This window comes from Sapajus apella, unplaced genomic scaffold, assembly GCF_009761245.1.
Source record: "Sapajus apella isolate SASKATOON/1434 unplaced genomic scaffold, GSC_monkey_1.0 scaffold1, whole genome shotgun sequence".
In the NCBI taxonomy this organism is placed as follows: Eukaryota; Metazoa; Chordata; class Mammalia; order Primates; family Cebidae; genus Sapajus; species Sapajus apella.
In genome coordinates, this window is record NW_022436941.1 from 45,067,050 (window position 1) to 45,090,287 (window position 23,238).

General features: G+C 36.5%; 1 protein-coding gene across 8 annotated transcripts in view; it reads left to right on the forward strand.

Moving 5' to 3' along the window:
* Positions 1–23,238, forward strand: part of MCTP1 (multiple C2 and transmembrane domain containing 1) — a 578,648-nt gene that overhangs the window by 57,898 nt on the left and 497,512 nt on the right. The window lies entirely within an intron of this gene.

Consider the following 23,238-nt stretch of genomic DNA (forward strand, 5'->3'; position numbering starts at 1 on the left):
TTGATCAAGACCTCGTATTCAGCAACTATCATCTGTCACCTGAACAAATGAAACAACCAATAGGTATAGTGGGAGTCGAGAGAATACGTATGCTTTGACATTAGAATGTTTTGATATTAAACATGAGGCTAAGTTTTGCAAAAGGTACAGGTGAGAGCATAAAAGAGAGAAGCATGATAGTGGTAATGTCAATGTCTGCTTTATTCTGTCTCTACCGTTACAGACTGTATTTATAACCGCATATCTCACATGTGCCCCACTAGTCACCAGGGGAGGTAGAGGACAAACTCAAAGCCACTTCAACCCCAAGCACAAGCTCCATAAGATGCCTTATTTCTGTTTCGGTGCATATGCAAAACCCGCCCAGACAAATGGCTCTGCCTGACTGGGAGGCAAATTTAGGCTTATAAAAATGCTTAGGATGAAACAGGTTTACATGGAATACTCTTCCCAAATGGAACTCTGTGTTCTTTCAAAGTTACAGATATACCAGCCTGAACTTTTTCATTGGTACTTTTTAATGAAATCCTAGCGATTTTTCATTCCTGTTTATTGTAAGTGTTATGTTTATGTGATTACCAGTCCCTCTTCAGAGCACATTAGCATGTTAGCTGATTTCAAAGAAATGAAAATAATTCAGGCTGGCATGTTTTTACATGTTGGTTGTAGCATCTATGCTGGACAGCATATTTTGGCCACTCTTTAAAAGTGTCATTTTCTTTTTCTCATAATGTTAGAAATGTTTTGGTCTTATTTTAAGCACTTTAGGTCGTTTTTGCATAATTTGTTCTGCCTTTACTGATGTTTGCAACACGTCTCAATTTAGTACCATCTGTGATTCCATCAGCTTGCTATTTACTGCCTTTTCTAAGTCATTAAGGGAGATGTTATGGCAATAATGCTTTATTTACATGTCACTTTACAGGAAGCTCAAAGTATATTTGTAGGAGTTACTGTATTAAACAATGGCACCCATGTGAGGTAAAGAATTTCACAGTTAGCATTTCAACATTAGCGTGACATTTAAAAATAGAAAAAATTATTGCCGTGACTCTGGTGTTGAACCATGTCTGTTATTAGGTATTCTTGTTGTTCTGAGCTATTAAGGAAGTTGTTGCAGTAGCTTCTGGTGGCTGTGTCATAATATGAGAGGTGAGAGTGATTGAGTTAGACTGATGAATGAGTTTTACTTTTTGCCTGTTCCCTCTTGACCTCAACATCAAAGTCTTAATTATTGTGAATTGGCTAGAAGCCAACAAAATTAGAAGAAGAAAGAGAAACAAAAGATTCAGGTAGAGTGAATTATTAAGAATGAAAAAAATTCTGCCTAGTGTCTCTCTTCCTTTTAAATTCTGGTTCTGTCAGTGTTTGTACCTGCTTGTAGAGGCCAGTGGACTAAGGAATTCTTTGTGGAAAAAAAAAAAAGGAAGAAAATGAGAATCCATTTTGATGGCTTCATGAATAGATTTTATTTTATTATTTTATTTTTAAATATTGTCCTGTGACAATCAAGTTGTGTTTGGTTGAGCACACAAAAATTAATCTCTTATGTAGTTAATCAGTATTTTTAGTAACTATTCAGTGACATATGTTATTAGCAGTCACTTAAGGAACCTCAGCTCTGTTTTAGCCCTTTTTTTATCTTGAGTTCTGAAAGTCAGAAATTAAATGTCATCTATTAGCAACTAATACTACCTTTACAAGTTAGTTCAAGAACTTTGAGCTCCTAATTTAGATAATGCAAGCTGTTGCTGAATTTAGTGTGAGATTTATCATTTGCTTATAATGGAATTAAAATTATGATCATCCAAAAGAATTTGTAGGACTTCACGGAATTTCTCGCTGATTTTGGCTTCTAAATTTATCATTTCTCTTACTTCTTACACCCATAAATTCATTATTGTAGTGGCTTAGTATTTATTTCTAAATTAGCTTAATAATGGAGAGTCAAATGAAGGGACAGTTACAGGCATTTTTCTCAATAAGAATATAAAATTGATGGTAGATTTTGGAAAAATGGAGTTTTTGCATTTGTGTTTAAGTTGCTCACCAGGACACTGAAGATTATGTTTAGATTTGTTTGACTGACTGTTGTCTCAGGTTGCTGTGTCTTCTGGGGGAGGGCTCTGTGAGGTCCATCCCAAGCTGAACAGCTGCTTTAGATCTTCATTGTTGGAGCAGCGATGGAGACATAAAGACCATACGGAGCCCAAGGCCATTAGAACGCAGGTTGCCAAATTTAATTCATTTGAGTATCATCATCTGATTTGTGCCGTATATACATATGACTTTATTATTTACCTAATGTTTTTCTTTCAAGTCAACTCAATTTTGTGTTTTAAATAAATAATTTTAAAAGGAAATTTTTATATTACTAGCCCAAATTAGAAAAATCGTTTTTTCCTAAAATAGATGGTAACTATAAAAGTAAATAGGATGAAAAACCAGATGAAGTACAGTTATGCATTGCATAATGACATTTTGGTGAGTGATGGAATGCATATGCAATAGTGATTCCAGAAGATTATAATACTCTATTTTTATAGTACCTTTTCTATGTTTAGATATGCAAATGCTTACTGTTGTTGCATTGGCCTATAGTATTCTTTATGGTAACATACTGTATAGGTTTGTAGCCTCAGAGCAATAGGCTATACCATACAGCCTAGGTGTATAGTAGGCTCTACCATCTTGGTTTCTGTAAATACATTCCATGATGTTCATACAACAAAGTTACCCACGATGCGTTTCTCAGAATGTATTCTTATTGTTAAGTGACAAAGGAACTAAAGAATGTTACCTGGAGCTTAGTCCCTGAGAGCATGTCTCCTGTTTAAACAAGAATGGAAAGATGTTAAAGGCCTACTAATACCAAAATGAAATTTTTCTTCTTGATACTAGACAATCAAAAAGGGAAAAGCTTTGTCTCTACCTGATTTAGAGTGTTTAATGTACCGTTACCCCTAAAATGATGTACCAGATTACCAGGTGAAGCATTCCACACATTGGAAAATATTAGATGAACAAAACAAAAAAAAGGACCAAATAGCCTCACTCACTCTTCCATTTATTTATTTCTCTTTTTATAGGCCTGAAACTGGGTATGTAGTGTTGTACAAAAACAAACAAACAAACAAACAATAAAAAACAAATTCCTACGCCCATGGACTTAACCATTGAACACAGATCTTTTCTTCCTTGTAACGTATTCTATTACACATCTATTCTTCATCTAATTCTTTTCATCCCAGCTCTTATCTCATTGCTGTCCCAGTATAGTGTAACTCATTTGGGGTACTAGAAGTTCCTTGGGGTTCTTGTTCTCTTCTGACATCAGACCAGTTCCTTTGTGTAAGGCCAAGCCTTGGAATGCACCTGAAGGGCTCTGTCTCTTGTTCACAGGCTAGATCTTCTCCAAGCCTCTAGCAAATTTGGACAATATGTCATGTTTCTTAGGTCTTTCCTGAAATTCCTGTGTGATCAGAGAAGTTTGGGGGCCAGGGGACGTATCTAATAATAATAAGTCCAGGATCATGATTATTCTTTCCTTTGTGCTACTGTTTAGTGGCAAGTTAGGTTTTAATCCAAAAACGTGCTCTGGAGCCTCAAATACACAACCAGGCTGCATCAATTGTCTTAACATTGCCTGGGGGAATCACTTAAATAAGGGGTGGCTAATGCAAAAGATATTTATTTTATTAATATTAGCTGGTATACTAGTAAGTACTTTTTTAGGTTTCCATGTAACATCTTGCCTCCAATGTTATCACCAAGCCTCAGAACTTCTTCAGAGTGAATGCCTGTGAACTCCTCAGTTAATGCCCCATTATGCCCACAGAAATTAGTCACAGCAAATATTGTCTCACTTCATGGGAATTTAATGACAGAGATTATGGCCTCACATTCCATTTGGAGAAGAAAAGCAGGTGTGGCCAAGACTAGCTTTACTAAAAGCCTCCCACCACATCTTTATTCAAAGAAATATAATTATCTGTAGTTAGAACGTGGAACTTCCAAATTGTATTTGTTGTTCTGACTGAACTTTCATCAAATTATGTAAGTGCTTTGACAAGGAGTTGTATCTCTTCCATTACCCTTCTAAATTTAGAAATGATACATTTTGACATCCTCTAGGGGAAGAAAAATCTTGAAAGCTCTGATAAAAAGCAAATCCGTTAACAAATTTAAAAGGTAATATCAATGTTAAACTCCAGGAAAGAAAAGTTATTTACAGTATATGCTAGGAATATTTGGAAACAATACTAGGAAATATGAAGGTGCATGATTAATAAGTATTTTTTAAAGTTTTCAAAGAGCGTCAATGATCATACATTTGTAATCTTACTAGGAAGTGAATCTGTCTTCTTGTTTTCTGAAATCTTTATTGTGTATTTTCAGTGTTGAGTCCACTAGGGTTGTATATTCGCATCTGCTAGAGTGATGTGCCCTTTGGGTAGTCAGTACAAATGCCAAGTGAAATACATTGAAATCTTCTTTTTATTTAGCATTTTTCTTCCAGAGAGAGCATCAGGAGAAATGATACTTGCTGCACTCTTGTACTTTACTAATGACAGTAATTTAGAGATGAAGTATTTGAAAAGCTTGGCATGTAAGTCAGGAGGGGACAGTTGCCAGCTTAGATTGAAGAGAAAATAAGTATCTGTTTGCTTGTTGCCAGATTATCCATCAGCTTAATGCAACTGCAATTTCTCACTTCATATGACAGTGTGTTTAAAACAAGAATTTATAATTTTGCCATCTCACTTCTCTGTTTGTGCGACCTTATGTATTTTGTACGTAGCTTCTTCTTAGAGTGTTGTGATTATTGGACACCTTTGACATCTGGTGGGATTTCCTCTGAACACCTAAGGAGAAACTCATATAATTTCTGTAGAGCCACCCCAGCAGGTACCTTTCAGACTTGGGAGCTTGGAAGAATGCCAGTAGAACACAGTACTATAGGAATAAATGTCAAGGGAATATTCTTGCCATGGGTAGCTGTGGAAAATGGACAACGTGCAGGATGGAGTAGTTTCTTAGTAATTCTCTGGAAAGGTAGGGAATGACTTTTCCAGTTCTGGTTCCTTGGACCAAAGCCCAAGCTTCCTATGGATGTATCATAGCAAGAATTCCTGGCAACATGACAGTGTTTCCAGTTCTGCCAGCACAAGCTTGCTTGCTGAGTTATCTATAAATAGGATGGTCATGACACAAGGGCATTTCCAAAGTCAAGATTGTTTTTAGGTAACATTTAGCGTATATTTTTACTCATTGGAAAAGGAAATCCTATTTGTTTTAGTCCCTTTTAGTGTACCATGAAGAATGGAATAACAAATGCCAAAGATAAAAGAGTTAATTTATTTATAATATGTTTAACAAACATTTCAACATCAAAGAAAGCAAACTTTTAGTTTTTCAAATAAAGAAAAATCTTTTGTGTTCATAAACATTAAGCAATTATTGAATTGTTTCAAAATGTTATCCCTTTAGATAGAATAAAGGTTTTTGTGTTTGTGTATTTTTTTTTGTTTTTTTGTTTTGAATCCTTTAGGTATTAAAAGTGTGTAGAGGCTAATGTTAGTCAAAGGGTCTGTGTTTAGAAATCTCCCCCACAAACTAGATATAAGTTTTGTTTACCTTCCTTAACTAGAAGTTGAGAGGTAGGTGATTGCTGGCTCAAAGATTTCAGAGTTTAGTTCCTGCAAATGTTTCCCCCTATTCTTTGTGACCTTTTTATGGTTGCAAGGTAGGTGCTCCATCTCTAACATTATATCCATATTTCAGGCAGAAAAAAGGAGAGAAAAAGCAGAAAGGCTAAAAAGAAAAATATCAAGGCTAAAAAAGAAAAAAGAACAAGGCAAACAAAGAAAAAAAAAGGAAGAAAAAAGCTGAGTTTGCTCCCTTTTTGAGTAATTGCTCAATCCACTTATATGTCATTGGCCAAAATTGTATTGTATGGCCTCTCCTCTCTGCCAGCCAGGCTGATTATTGTTTTTTACATGATAACATGATGATCTCCCAGCCCCTAAAATGACATTCTCTTAGGAAAGAAGACAGAAAGGGAAGGAAATCAGCCTATCACAAAAAAATCCATCTTTAATGCTACCTCAAATAATTTTCAAATCTATTCATATTTCTCTATTTCCATTTATATCATAGTTGAACAAATGAGAAATAAGAAGTCAGTTAATTGATCAGGGAGGGTCTCAGGGAGGAGATGAGACTTGAAAATGGGTTTTGAGGTTTAGCTATTGTTTGCAGAAGAAAGGAAGGTAGGAATTCTGAGCAAAAGGGAAAAAGGCATAAAAGTTCCAAGGGGACATGATCATGGTACATACCTATGAGTGTGATTATGGTTATGGGCAAAGAGACAATTAGGAGATAAGACTTCCTTGATCTGAGATGTTTGAGACAATCTTACAGCTATTTCTTTAACAAGTAGAATGGAAGAGATGTTGAGTAAGATGGCCAAATAGAAGGCTCCACTGATTATTCCCCCTGCAAGGACACCAGTTTAACAACCATCTAAGCAAACAAACAAACAAACAAATACCTTCATGAGAACCAAAAATCAGGTAGCACTCACAATACCTGGTTTTAAGTTCATATCATTGAAAGAGCCACTAAAAAATGTAGGAGACAGTCTTAAATTGCTGATGCCACCCCTCCCACATCCCCTGTCCCCCAACCATGCAGAGAGAGAATCGGTGTGTTTGGGAGAAGGAGAGCACAGCAATTGTGAGACATTGCACTGACTCAGTGATGCCCTATCACAACAGAAAGGCAAATTGGCTGAACTCAGCTGACCCACCACACGTGGAAGGAGTATTTTAACCAGCCCTAGCCAGAAGAAAATCGCCTATCCCAGCTGTCAGAACTGGAGTTTTGGCAAGCCTTGCCACCACAGGATAAAGTGAACCCTAAATAAACTTAAAAAGTCGTTTAGGCAACAAGGAATGCAACTCCTAGGCAAGTCCTAGTGCTGAACTGGGTTCAGAACCAGTGGACTGGGGGCCACGTAACCTACTGAGATACCAGTCACAGAGGCTAAGGGAATGCTTGCACCAACCCCTCCCCAGTCCCAGGCTGAACAGCTCGCAGCTCCAAATGAGACCCTTTCCTTTTGCTTGAGGAAAATACTGGCACAGCCACAGTAGGAAAGGATACCAGTCAGAGTCAGGAGGCCCCCTTTCCAGGTCCTAGCTCCTGGACAACATTTCTATATAAATCTTGGACCACAAGGGAACCCACTCCCTTGAAAGGAATGACCCAGTCTTGGCAGGCCTCATCCCCTGCTGACTAAAGAACACTTGAGCCCTGAATAACCAGCAGTGATACCAAGGTAGTATGCCACAGGCCTTTGGTGAGACACTGAGACTTACTGGATTCAAGTGAGATTCAGCACATTTCTGGCTCTTGTGGCTATGGGGAAAGATGCCTTCTTCTTGAGAAAAGCAGAAGGAAAACTAAAGGGGACTTTGGCTTGTACCTTGGGTACCAGCTTGGCCATGAGGGTAGAGCACACGTGGGCTCTTGGAGTCTCTAATTCTAGGCTTGTGGTGATCTAAGCCTTATCTGCATTATGGGGTACCCCAAGTCCCATAATACTGTGGTTCTTACAAACCCATAGAGGTACTGCCTTGATGGTCTTGGAAAAGATCCAGAAGAATTCTTATGGATCTTCATGATCTTCTTGGCTCTTGGATGGTGTTTCTGGACCTCCCCTGGGCCAGAGGGAAGCCCATTGCCCTGTAAGTGAGTCCCAGGACAGGTAGCATTCATCACAAGCTGACTAAAGAGCCCTTGGCCCTTAAGTGAACATTAGTGGTAGCCTAGCAGTACTCCCCATGCACCTGTAGTGGTGACAATGGGGTGAGGCCCCTCTGCATTTGGAAAAGGGAGGGAAGAGTGGGAAGGACTGTGTTTTGTGATTTGAGTGACAGCTCAGCCACAGTACAGTAGAATACTGAGTATACTTCTAAGGTTTTAAACTCCAGTCTCTGGCTCTTGGATGGTGCCTGTGGACTTGCATGGAGATTGGGGGAACTTGCCACCTGAAGGGAAGGACATAAACCTGACTGGCTTTGCCATATGCTGATTGTGGAGCCCCAGGTCCTTGAGCAAACATAGGCAGTAGCCAGCGGTGACCACTGGCCTTGGGTGAGACCCAGTGCTATGCTGGCTTCAGGTCTGATCCAGAACACACTCAGTTGTGGCAGCCACAGGGGTGCTTGTGTCACCTAACGCATAGCTCTAGGCATGTCAGAACAGAGGAAGACTCCATTTGTTTGGTAAAAAGAAAGGGACGAGAACAAGAGTATCCGTTGATAATCCAGAGAATTATTCTGGACCTTTTCCAAGATCATCAAGGCAGTACCTCTATGAGTTTGTAAGAACCACAGTATTACTGGACTTGGGGTGTCCCATAATGCGGATAAGGCTTAGATCACAACACTCAAGTCCCTTCAAATACTGGAAACCCTTCCCAAGAAAGATGGCTACAAACAAGCACAGACTGTGAAGACTAAATATCTAACTCTTCAATGCCCAGACACTGATGAGCATCCATAGCATTGAGACCATCCAGGAAAACATGACCTCACCAAAGGAACTAAATAAGGCACTAGAGACCAATCCTGGAAAAACAGAGATATATAACCTTTCGGACAGAGAATTAAAAATAGCTGTTCTGAGGAAGCTCAAAGAATTTCAAGACGGAATTCAGAATGATGTTGGATAAGCTGAACAAAGAAATTGACACAATTAGAAGGAATCAAGCAGAAATTCCAGAGTTGAAATGCAATTGACATACCAAAGAATGCATCAGAGTCTTTCAATGGCAAAATTGATCCAACAGAAAAAAGAATAAGTGAGCTTGCAGACAGGCTATTTGAAAATATACAGCCAGAGGAGACAAATAAAAAATAATAAAAAACAATGAAGTATGCCTACAGGATGTAGGAAATAGCCTCAGAAGGGCATATCTAAGAGAGATTGGCATTAAAGAGGAGGTAGAAAAAGAGATAGAGATAGAAAGTTTATTGAAAAGGATAATAGAGAAACTTCCCAAGCCTCAAGAAAGATATCAACATCCAAGTATAAGAAAGTTATAGAACACCAAGCAGATTTAACTCAAAGAAGCCTATCTTGAGGCATTTAATAATCGAACTCCTCAAAGTCAAGGATAAAGAAAGGATCCTAAAAGCAGCAAGAGAAAAAACAAACAAATGGAGCTCCAGTCCACCTGGCAGCAGACTTTTCAGTGGAAATCTTACAGGCCAGGAGAGTGTGGTATAGCATATTTAAAGTACTGAAGGAAAAAAGGGAACTTTTACCTTTGTAGTATATCTGAAAAATATTCTTCAAACACAAAAGAAAAATAAAGACTGTCCCAGACAAACAAAGGCTGAAGGATTTCATCATCACCAGACCTAACCTACAAGAAATGCTAAAGGAAGCACTTCAATTTAAATTAAAAAAGGATGTTAATGAGCAATAAGAAGTCATCTGAGGGTATAAAACTTACTGGTAATAGTAAGTACACAGAAAAACACAGAATATTATAACCCTATAACTGTGGTGTGTAATCTACTTCTATCCCAAGTAGAAAGACTAAACAATGAACCAATCAAAAATAATTACAACAGGTTTTGAAGACACAGTCAGTGTTAGATATAAATAGAAATAAGTTAAATAGTGGAGGGATGCGGCACTTTGGGAGGCTAAGGTGGGTGGATTACCTGAGGTCAGGAGTTTGAGACCAGCCGGGCCAACATGGTGAAACCCCATCTGTACTAAAAACACAAAATTTAGCCAGGCATAGTGACATAAGCCTTTAATCCCAGATACTCAGGAGGTTGAGGCAGGAGAATTGCTTGAGCCTGGGAGATGGAGGTTGCAGTGAACCAAGGTCGTGCCACCGCACTCTAGCCTGGCCGACAGAGTGAAACTGTCTCAAATAAATAAATAAATAAATAAATAAAGTGGAGGGAGGTGTAGAGTTTTTATTAGTTTTGTTTTTGCTTTTTTATGCAAACATAGGTTGTTATCAGGCTAAAATGATGGATTATAAGACAGTATTTGCAAGCCTTATGCTAACCTCAAATTTAAAAAATACAATAGATACGCAAAACATCAGAAGCAAGAAATTAAACCATGTTACCAGAGTAATCACCTTCACTAAACAGAAGACAGGAAAAAAGGGAGAGAAGACCACAAAACAACCAGAAAACAAATAACAAAATGGAGGGAATACGTCTTATTTATCAGTAACAACACTGAAAGCAAATGGACTAAACTCTCCTATCAAAAGACATAGAGTGAATGGATTAAAAACACTGAGACCCAGTGTCCGTTGCCTGCAATAAATGCACTTCATTTGTAAAGACAGATATATGCTGAAACTAAGGGATGGAAAAAGACATTACATGCCAATGGAAAGGAAAAAGGGCAGAAGTAGCTATACTTATATCAGAAAAATAGAATTCAAGATAAAACATTAAGAAGAGACAAAGAAGGTCATGTATAATGATAATGATAAAGGTGTCAATTCAGCAAGAGGACATGATGATTGTAAATATATTCCCAGATATATAAAGCAACTATTATTAGAGCTAAAGAGGAAGATATACTCCAATACAATAATAGCTGGAGACTTCAACACCCCACTTTCAGCATTGGACAGATTTTCTAGACAGAAAATCAACCAAGAGCATTGGACTTAATCTGCACTGTAGATTAAATGGATCTAATAGATATTTACAAACATTTCATCCAGCAGCTGCAGAAAACACATTCTTTTCCTCAGTACATGGGCTGTTCTCAAGGATGGATCATATGTTAGGTCACAAAACAAGTCTTAGAACATTCAAAAACTTGAAGTAATATCAAGCATCTTCTCTGACCACAACGGAATAAACTAGAAATCAATAAGAGGAATTTTGAAAACTGTACAAACACATGGAAATTAAGCAATATTCTCCTGAATGACCAGTGGGTTAATGAAGAAGTTAAGGAGGAAATTGAAAAATTTCTTCAAACAAATGATAATGGAAACACAACATACCAAAACCTATGGGATACAGTGAAAACAATACAAAGAGGGAAGTTGATAGCTTCAAGTGCCTACCTCAGAAAAGAAGAACAACTTCAAATAAATAACCTAATGTTGCATTTTAAGGAATTAGAAAAGCAAGAGCAAATTGAACCCAAAATTAGTAGAAGAAATAAAAATCAGAGCATAAATACATGAATTTGAAATGAAGAAATTAATATAAAAAATCAATGAAATAAAAGTTGTTTTTTAAAAAAGATGAAAACAATTTGCAAAACTTTAGCCAGACTAGTAAGAAAAAAGAGAGAAGATCCAAATAGATAAAATTAGTGTTGAAAAAGCAGACATTATAACCGATACTACAGAAATTGAAAGGATCATTAATGGCTACTGTGAGCAAATATATGCTGATAAATTGGACAGTCTAGAATAAATGAATAAATTCCTGGATACATACAACCTTCTAGATTAAACCATGAGGAAATCCAAAATATGAAGAGACCAATAACAAGTAGTGAGATCGAAGCTGTAAACAAAAGGCTGCCATCAACAATAAGCCCAGGACCCAATAGCTTCACTGCTGAATCTACCAAATATATATATTTAAATTTTTTGATTTCCATAGGTTATGGGGAACAGGTGGTGGTTGGTTACATGAATAAGTTCTTCAGTGGTGATTTGTGAGATATTGGTGCACCCATCACCCGAGCAGTATACGCTGCACTCAGTTTGTAGTCTTTTATCCCTCACACCCTTCCCACCCTTTCCTCCGGAGTCCCCAAGGTCCATTGCATCATTCTTATGCCTTTGCATCCTCATAGCTTAGGACCCACATATGAGTGAGAACATAGGATGTTCAGTTTTCCATTCCTGAGTTACCTCACTTAGAATAATAGTCTCCAGTCTCATCCAGGTTGCTGTGAATGCCATTAATTCATTTCTTTTTATGGATATAGTATTTATATTCATATATATATATATGAATAGTACTCATCCATAAAAAGAAATGAATTAATGGCATATATGTATGTGTATATATGTGTATATATGTATGTGTGTATATATGTGTGTGTATATATGTATATACATATATATGTGTGTATATATAAAAATTGTGTATATATGTGTGTGTATATATACACATACACACATATATATACACATATATATACACAATTTGTTTTATCTACTCATTGAATGATGGACATTTGATTGGTTCCACATTTTTGCATTTGCAAATTGTGCTGCTATAAACATGTATGTGCAAGTATTTTCTTTTGTATAATTACTTCTTTTCCTCTGGGTAGACACCCAGTAGTGGGATTGCTGGATCATATGGTAGTTCTACTTTTAGTTCTTTAAGGAATTTCCACACTTTTCCATAGTGGCTGTACTAGTTTATATTCATATATATATATGAATAGTACTCATCCATAAAAATTTTCACCAGCAGTGTAGAAGTGTTTCCTGTTCATCACATTCATGCCAACATCTATAATTTCTTGATTTTTTGATTACGGCCATTCTTGTAGGATTAAGGTGGTATTGCATTGTGGTTTTGATTTGCATTTCCCTAATCATTAATGATGTTGAGCATTTTTTATATGCTTGTTGGCCATTTGTATATCTTATTTTGAGAATTGTCTATTCATGTCCTGCCTGGAACATAGATTGGGAAAAGGATCATCTCTTCAATAAACAGTGCTGGAAAAACTGGATATCCATATGCAAGAAAATGAAACTAGACCCTATCTCTCACCATATAAAAAAATCAAATAAAAATGGATTAAAAACTTAAATCTAAGGCCTCAAACTATGAAAATACTAAAAGAGAACATTGGGGAAACTTTCTAGGACCTTGGACCGCGTAAAGACTTCTTAAGCAGTACCTCACAAACACAGGCAACCAAAGCAAAAATGGACAAATGGGATCACATCAAGTTAAAAAGCTTCTGAACAGCAAAGGAAACAATGAACAAAATTAAGAGACAACCCACAGAATGGGAGAAAACATTTGCAAATTATCCATCTGACAAGTGATTAATAACCAGAATATGTAAGGAGCTCAAACTACTCCATAGGAAAAAAAACTTATAATCTGAATTTTAAAATATCTTAATAAACATTTCTCAAAAGAAGACATACAGATGGAAAACAGGTACTCAACATTATTGATCATCACAGAAATGCAAATCAAAACTACAGCGAGACACCATCTCACTTCAGTTAGAATGGCTTTTATCCCAAAGTCAGGCAATCACAGATGCTGGCGATGACATGGAGAAAAGGGAATTCTCATACACTGTTGATGGTAGTGTAAATTAGTATGGAGAAGTTTGGTGGTTCCTCAAAAAAGTAAGAATAGAGCTACCATATGATTCAGCAATCCCATTGCTGAGTATATACCCCCCAAAAAGGAAAGCAGTATATTGAAGAGATATCTGCACTCCCATATTAATTGCAGCACTATTCAAAGTAGCCAAGATTGGGAAGCAATCTAAGGGTCCATTAACTGATGAATGGATAAAGAAAATGTGGTACATATACAGAGCGGAGTACCAATCAGCCATGAAAAAGAATGAGATCCTGTCATTTGCAATAATATGAATGGAACTGCTTGATTTATTTGATGAAAATTACCTCATAAGCCAAACTCGACCATAGATAGTTTCATTATGTTAAATGAAATAAGCTGGGCACAGAAGAACAAACTTTAAATCTTCTAATTTATTTGTGGGAGCTAAAAATGAAAATAATTGAACTCATAGACATAGGGAGTAGAAGGTTGGTTACCAGAGGCTGGGAAAGGTAGTTGGTGAGTGACCAGGGTGGAAGTGAGGATGGTTAATGGGTACAAAAAATAGAAAGAATGCATAAGACCCAATATTTGCTAGTACAACAGGGTGACTACAGTAAAATAATTTGTGTACATTTAAAAATAACTAAAAGTATAATTGAATTGTTTGTAACACAAAGGATAAATGCTTGGTATGATGAATATCCTGTTTATCCTGATATGATGATTATTCATTGCATGCCTGTATCAAAATATTTTATGTAACCCATAAATATAGACACCTACTATCTACCTATACAAGTTAACAATAAAACAATAAAATAAAATAGAGCAGAACCAGCAATGACTTAAGATACAGATGGCAAAGGAAGAGCAGGGGAATGACTGTGTGCCCTTCCTCCTATTTCTACTCCAGCATCCTATTTCAGTTCTTTCCATCTTGGACCCAAATGACTGATAGATCCCTCTGCCAACTCCTTAGCTAATTGTTTGTTCCATTGTTTTCATATACACCAAATCTCCACTATATGTGACCTTGTATTCTCAGCAGTCCAAAATGTAAATGTCTTATTTAAAATTTAGAATAAATATTGGACTCAGTAGCTGTCCAAAAATTCTAGAAGCTATAATCCTTAAGGTCTGGAAAAGAAAGCCCATCTCGTTCGAGGCCATCCTAGAATTTTCTAAGTTTTTAGGTGATTTGCTGCCTTCCTGGAATAGAGGAGGTACTTATGTATTTGCAGAATCAAGTTCAACTGAATTTCCCCCACTCAGCAACACTCTTGGGAATGGCACCACCCCATGGTGTTAGCTGAAAGGTCAGGCCTAGACTGACAGGTCAGGCCTAGACTGACATGTTAGTTTCTCCAGACATGTCTTTTTTCCCAGACAGGAATGCACATTTATAGCCGATGATCTGAGCCAAATATATGCTGTCTTGAGAGTTTAAGCTGATGGTTTCTGAGAGTCTTGATAATTTGGTTGTCAGGAACAAAAGGATCAGAACATGTGAAAATGGAGTCTCAGACATCTAAAGCTATAGGCAGATGGAAGTAGTAAGGGGCAGGGGAGGCTATAATCCTGGAACCGTCAGAGGAAGCTGTTTTGCATGGAGAAAAGGTGCAGGGAGAAGCAAATGGGAAGGCGTCACTCTGGGGACATGAAGGTTTTCTGTTCTCAGAGGTTTGGCTTGACTTCACCCTTCCTCACGGAAGTCTGCAGTGTCCTTTCAGTACATTTTCTTTCCTTAAACTGGTTTGTATGGGTTTCTGTTTTTTATATGTATTTGAAGAATATACCACGTTCCAACTGTGTTATTCTTGCATTATTTCTCATGTTTCAAAATAGAAAATTTGTAGGACTGATAGTAAAATATTTTTTAAAGTAAAAGACTGTGTTATTACAGCCTGAAGTTAGTACAGATTATCTTAAATTGCTTTTATATACTTGTTAGTCTCATTACTGATCACAATTTTTCCAAACATGAAACCTCTAATAACATAATTAGGATAGGAAGGATATAAGTGGATGATAGAAGTATCTAGGGCTACTCTTGGGTTAGGCAAAGAACGTTTAGAGGTCACAGCTCAGCAAGATGGGAATGTGTAGGGGCAGGAGATATATTGAGGAGATGGGAATTGAAGGGACAAGAGAAACCCTCCTTTCTCATATAACCCCTTTGTTCTCCCCTCCTCCTACTTTCTTCTGCTTGTTTTACAAATACCAATGAAGAATCATTGTGTATTGAGCACGGGCTACACCCCAGTCTCTGCTTTGGGCAATCATGTACAATTCCTGACCAATTCACCCAACAGTCCTGAGAAGATTAGATGAGTATGCCTGGAAAAATGGTCTAATTAGTGTGGACTCCCAGGACATGAGTGAAAACCAGACATGGTGATTGTGGGTTCAGAAATAGACTATCCACTAGAAGGACTTGGAAATAACATATGGAGAGGTTTTCATTTGCTGTGCCTGGGCACATTTATTTTTTATAATTTATACTGAATTTATCATTTATTTTCCAAATATTTTTTCAAAAGACAGGCAGAGATAGAGTAAGTTTCTAAAAACCTGTTTACTTGAAGCATTATTTCACTAATCCACCCTAGCAAACATCAAATTTGGGAGCTTTACAAGAATCATCAGTTATGTATTACAAGTGGTTCTCGGGGGCTGTAATTCCAGAATGTTCTACATGAATCCAATATGTTTTCTTCATTCTAGAGTGCTGGACTGTTGATAATTACTTTTATGCTAACTTTTCACCAAAAGATATGCGTGATATTCCTTTGCATATAGTACGAATAAATTATTTGACTATAGGAGTTAATCATTAATTTAGTCTATCTGTTTTGAGGAAACTGTTATCTTTTCTTGAGAGGGATCAACTTTTGCCTCTACAGTATTACAAATTTTTTCTCTTGGATGCATCTGGTATATTGAAGTACTCAATTTGCTATATGATATGCTTTTAGAAGTTGAAAGAATTTTATGGGAGAGTTCCAGGTTTTTTATTCAAATTAAAATGTAACCTACTTGGTATAAATTACTGTGTGATAATGTTAGCTCATTATTTACACTCTGATTTATGGTTTTTATTTCGTTTAGTTTTATGTAGTGTTCTGAAATAACCCTAGAAAAATTAATGTGCTTTGTTGAGAGAATGAATTAAGCACCCAATAAAATTTACTTTTATTTTAGAGAACAGATATTCTAGTTGTTTATTTTGCATTGAGAGAAATTGATGAATGATAAGGTGAAATATGCTTGGATTTTTTTGAATAAGAAAATAAGATTAGTATTCCGCATAAAGCCTTGACATTTATCACACGTAAAGAAAATTATTGTATAACAATGTGGTTTGTTATTTTATGGATTATATTTTATTTGGAAAGTGGACAGATAGATGAATAACATTATTTCTGTGTCAGAAATACTAAAAGTAAATATAACCACAAATGAATTAACTCTATGTAATTCAAAAGGAATCGGCCATGAAATTCACAATAGATTTTCTAACTTGAATTGCTTCATTTTGCTGTTTAAATAAATGCTGAGTGTTTTTGTAGCATCAAAGTGGCAAAAATAAAATTTGAATTCATATTTATAGGGTCTGTGGCAGGTCTAGAAAACAACCCTAGCACACAAGTCAGAAATTGCAGGTCATTTAGGGAAATAGAGTTGAGGAAGTCAGGCTTCAAGGTCATAATACTGGTTGTATCTGAGATTCAAAGCTAGCGATTTTATAAACAGCATCATAACTGATTGTCTTTTATACCCCTTCAAAACTCTGTATTTATAACAAGCTCATTCTGATTATATGAGGACCTGCAATTAGAATAAAGATAGTTACAACTTTTTTGGTACTGTAATTAAAAATGAAAGCAATTAAACAATTTTGTTTGCTTTATTAATTATAAGTTAGTCTTTAGAATTTTATTCAGATATGCTTACTTCCTTATAACTTTTACTACACTAGACATTTTATCTAAAAATAAAGGTAAAAAGTACACTGTTTTTTTTTTTTTTTTTTTTTTTTTGCCAGAAGTCAAGCTGTTGTTGTCAATTGTCATATGCTACCTGTCAGTATAGTGACTTTTATGTTTTAATTCAAATACTTTTCAGCTGGTGATGCCAAAGTTTAATAAGAATTTGCACAGCGTTTATATGCCAAGAGCTGTATAGAATTAAAATTTGGGAGATTGTAATCTGGTGGGGAGATACTCATATATATTGACTATAGGAAAGGTGTGAGTAAAACAAGTAAGAGAGGTAAAACAAATTAGAACTGTTAAGAAATGTAGCATTCATTTTGACTGAGGCTCTGGAGTAGAGGCAGTATCCAGAAGAGTGTCTTAGAGAGACTAATGTTCGAACAAGACCTTGAAAGATAATTGAGACCGGTGTGGGAAACATAACATGAGTTAAAGTGTAGCCACTGGCAAACTCCAAATATATTCAGAGGCATCAAATAATCCAGTTTTAGGGGAAATGGACTTTTAGGGGAAATTTCTCTTTACTAAAAAAGTAAATTGAGACCGGATCATGGACAGCATTGGAGATTGTGCTATGAAATCTGGACTTCATTCTATGGATTATGGGGATTCTCTGAAAGTTTTTGAGTATAGGAATAATTTTTAAGAACAACAACTCCGCTGACAGTAGGAAAAATGTACGTGTGACAGGAGAGAGGGAGGAAAGTAGGGACCAGGCCAAGAGAAATATATTTTTTTCTTTTTTCTTATACTTTTTAAAATTAATTTTACTTTAAGTTCTGGGGCACATTTACAGATCTTGCAGGATTGTTACACAGATATACACATGCCATGGTGTTTTGCTGCCTCCATCCCTCTGTCACCTACATTAGGTATTTCTCCTAATGTTATCCCTCCACAATCTTCCCATCCCCTGCTATCCGTCCTGTAAACTCCCACCCCCTAACAGACCCCAGTGTGTGATGTTCCCCTCCCTGTGTCCATGTGTTCTCATTGTTCAAACCAACTTATGAGTGAAAACATGCAGTGTTTGGTTTTCTGTTCTTGTGTCAGTTTTCTAAGAATGATGGTTTTCAGATTCATCCATGTCCCTGCAAAGGACATGAATGCATCCTTTTCATGGCTGTATAATATTCCATGGTATATATGTGCACATTTTCTTTATCCAGTCTATTTTTGATGGGCATTTGGCTTGGTTCCAAGTCTTTGCTATTGTAAACAGTGCCACACTGAACATACTTGTGCATGTGTCTTTATAATAGATCAACTTATAATCCTTTGGGTATATATCCAGTAATGGGATTTCTGGGTCAAATGGTATTTCTATTTCTAGATCCTTGAGGAATTGCCACACTGTCTTCCACAATGGTTGAACTAATTTACACTTCTACCAACAGGGTAAAATCGTTCCTATTAAGAGATACATTTCTTAGGAAAATACAAGTAGTTCAGAGACCATGGACTAAGTTGAGACTCATGATAAGAAAGAATTTCTGAGTAATATAACTGGTGTCTCATGGCTGATTGGCCAGGGAAGGGGAAAACTGGAGTCAAAACTTTCTCCCCTCAATGTTTGGACTTAGTTACTAGAAGAATAGTGATGCTATTAGCCAAAGTCAAGAATGTTGGAAGACAATTGGGGATGATGCAATTCTTTTTTGGTCATGTTATATGAGGATTAGTGAGTTGTTCTTGTGGGGTAATCAAGCTCAAGAGTTGTGGTGGAAGTAAGAGTTATAAAGATCTATGTACGATGTGTCTTCATACAATTGAAGGAAACACATGTGGAGCAATTGCAGGAGAAGAAAGGCAAAGAGATGACACAACAGGGTCATGAGAAGAAACAGATTAAAGAAGGAAGGAATGGTAAACAGTGTTGGATGCTATAGATTAGAGAAGTGGATTGAAAATTGAGAATTCTTTGACTTTGCTGATTAATGGATCATTGGTGACTTTCAAGACAGTGATTTCTAGATAAGCAAAAATATTCGACTGAAATAGCATCAAAACTTAGGATAATACATATGTTCTAAAACCTTTTTTTTTCCTGAAAAAGATGAAGATGAACAGGTTTTGTACCTCTTTTTTGTCCTACACTGTGGTTCTTTATTCCTGACACCATTATAGAGGTATGGATTCAGGGGGGTTAAGTTCCAGCTCTTCTACTTGTATGTTCCTGCTCATGTTATTTAAATCCCTAAAACCAAAGTTTCTTCATCTGCTAAACAAAAATAATATATTTATTAGATTGTCAGGAATGAGCTAAGACACAGGAAAGTGTTTCATAAGCTATAAAGTACTTCTGTACAGTGTTACTGTTACAATATCTGTATTGACTTTTGGCGAAGTGATAAACAGAATTTAAAAAATGGTAATCTGTTTCTTGTTATTGCTTCACTGAGAGTCTCTCTCTCTCTCTCTCTCTCTCTCTCTCTCTCTCTCTCCTTCTCTCTGTCACTTGCTCTTGCTCTCCCACTCTTTCTTTTTTCACTTTGGATTTGTTACAAAGTAAATCTCAGTGTTGTGCTTCTTGTCCCTTCTTTCTCCCTAGGTCTCCTCATTGTTAAGTTTTGTCTTTTATCTTTTAAACTTTCATTTCTGTTTTCTCCTGCAGCTTCTTTCTCTTTCTCAATCACAATTTTATTCGTGTATCTGTAAATATTTATTGAGAACCTGCTATGTGCTAGGAACTCTTGGGATGTGGGTACATGTTAGTCTGTAGCCTTTGTATTTATGTGTGTTTACCAACACAGTTTTATGAGAATTTTCACTTACCACTCTGGATTAATGTATCTCACTCTGATAACACTCATTATTCATATGCTGGACTTCAGTATAATTCAGATTTATTATCCTCTGACCCACTTCATTTTGTACAAACTCTGATCAATTTAATCAGAATTAGCAGAGATATTAAACAAGCATTTTGAAGAGTATGCAGAAACTTTTGAATATTGTTTACATAGTCATTTCCACTAGATTGGGATAAGCAGAGCTCCCTATATGTGTTTTTCAGCATTTGAGGGGAGAAAAGTTTTCCAAAATATATATATTTCAATTTGTAGGTTGTCAAACACCCATGTCTCTCCTCTGTCTCAGAGATATGCCCCTACTCCCCGCCCCTGCTGCTCTGTATTGAAGAATTTTCTCTCTCTCTCTCTCTCTCATATTTTTTTTTATTATATATATTTTTTATTTTTTTATAATATATATAAAGTGTTTTTTTTGAGACAGAGTCTTGCTTTGTCGCCAGGTGCCAGGCTGGAGTGCAGTAGCATGATCTTGGCTCACTGCAACCTCCGCCTCCCAGGTTCAAGCAATTCTCCTGCCTCAGCCTCCCCAATAGCTGGGACTATAGGCGCATGCCACCGTGCCCAGCTAATTTTTATATTTTTAGTAGAGACAGGGTTTCACCATGTTGGCCAGGATGGTCTCGATTTCTTGACCTCGTGATCCACGTGCCTCAGCCTCCCATAGTGCTGGGATTACAGGCATGAGCCACCTCACCCAGCCAGAATGTTCTATATTTAAGATCATATCTTGATGGGAACTTGCCAGATTCTTCAGTTAACATGCCATTTTCATTTCATTGGACTAGATAACTTATTGTCTCTTCTTTATTGCCAGGATATTCAATATTTATCATTTTAGTTCTGGTCATATTCACAAAATGTTTTTCTCCCGACACACTTTCAAGTGCATTAGGATTAGGAAAAAACAAAACATAACAACAACAATAAAAAATCTTTGAAAATCATCAATCTATTAGATGGAGACAAAAGGACATATGTATGGTAGTGGGTATAAATATATAATTTGACTTCTATAATGAACGAATTCCTAAAATTATATATATCAACATTTAATTAATGTTAATATAATAAGTGTAGTCTTCAAATTTTGTAAACTAATGCAAAACTAGCCTTTAAAAAAAATCTATAAAATGGCAAGGCATGGTAGCTCATACCTGTATTCCCAGCACTTAAAGAGGCCGAGGCGGGTGGATCATGAGGTCAAGAGATTGAGACCATACTGGCCAACACGTTGAAACCCTGTCTCTACTAAAAATACAAAAATTAATTGGACGTGGTGGTGCAGGCATGTAGTCCCTGCAACTCAGGAGGCTGAGGCAGGAGAATCACTTGAACCCAGTGAGGGACTATGTTAACTTCTCTTCCCAGGTCCACAAGGAGTGTGGTTTCAAAGGCAAGAACTTTCCAACGACATGCCCGACCTGCCTTCATTCACTTCCCAAACTGGGGACTAGAGTTCTTTGTCTAACTTTCGCGCATGACCAGTTAGGTAGACTGCCCAGGAGAGCTTCCTTTGTTTAGAAAGCCCGGTAAAAACTCTGGGAAGTCTGTGGGTTGGGCAGACAATCTGATATCAAAGTCAAAGATCAGTCACTCCAGAGGAAGTTTGGAAAAGCTCCTCTCACTGGAGGAGAACTTGAATGGGGTGGGAGTAACTTCCCAGTTGTCCCAGCCATATGTTGAAAGACTATTTTATCCCCATTTTATTTTCTTGATACCCTTGTCAAAAATTAATTGACCATAAGTATTAGGGCCCACTTTTGGACTCTCAGTTCTATTCCATTTATCTATATTTCTATTCTCATGACAATACCACGTTATCTTGTTTACCTAGCATTGTAGCAAGTTTTTATTAATAATGAAGTGTGAGTACTTCAAATTTGTTCTTTCTCAAAATTGTTTTAGCTATTTTCCTTTGAATATCTATATGAATTTTAGGAATAGCTTGTCAATTTTTACAAAGAAGCTAACTGAGATTCTGATAGAGTGTTAAATCTGGGAAGCATTGCCATATTAATGATATTAAATCTTCTGATCCATGAATATGGGATGTCTTTCCATTTATTTATATCTTTGTAATTTCTTACAAAATATTGTATAGTTTTTAGAGTATAAATTTTGCTTATTTTAAAAAAATTTATTCACAAGTATTTTATTGTTTTTCAGGCTATTGTAAATGGATGTGTTTTTTTTTCATTTCTTTAAAATTTCCTTATTGGTTCTAAATAGAAATTAATTTATATATTAATCTTGTCCTACAATCTTGCAGAACTTGTTTATTAGTTTTAGTAGTTTTGTAGTGGATTCCTTAGGATTTTCTATATGCAAGACCATGTCATTAGCAAATAGAGATAACTTTATTTCTTCCTTTCCAATCTGGATGATTTTTTATATTATCCTCTTGGTAATCTCCAGTGCAGTGTTGAACAGATGTGAAGAAAGCAAACATCGTTGCTTGTTCCTTATCTTAGGGTCAGAGGCAAGTATTCATCCTTTACCATTAAGTATGATGCCCAGTAGCTATGAGTTTTTATGGATGCCCTTTACCATGATGAGGATGCTCCCTTTTACTCCTAATTTGTTGAGTGCTTCTTTGCTTCCTTTGCCTAGAATGCCCTTTGTCCTTTCTTCTACCTGGTGGCTTCCCTCTAATTCCCTAAGACCAGCTTAAATGTCTCCACTTAGTAGAGCTGATCCTCTCCTCTTTTCCACTACTGACTTGTAGGGTTATAAGTCATACAGGAATGGAATAGATTGACTCTGAGTCAGTTTTTAAAAGGCTTTCTCAATTTGAAAAATGTCCAATTTTGAAATCATGGCACTAAGATTATAGAGTCCCCATAGATTATTCCATTCAACTTGTTCTAGTATTGATTTTCAAGCACAAAAACTCAATGAACTGACACAAGCAGAAGTGCATTTGCCAAGTACATATTGATACACATCTCTGAATAGTTAGTAATCTACACATCTGCACAAATCTAATAAAAATGTTTCCAGAAGATGACTAGATCTAAAACGATAAATATTGAATAACCTGGCAATAAGGAAGAGAATGTGAGTTATCTGATCTAGTGA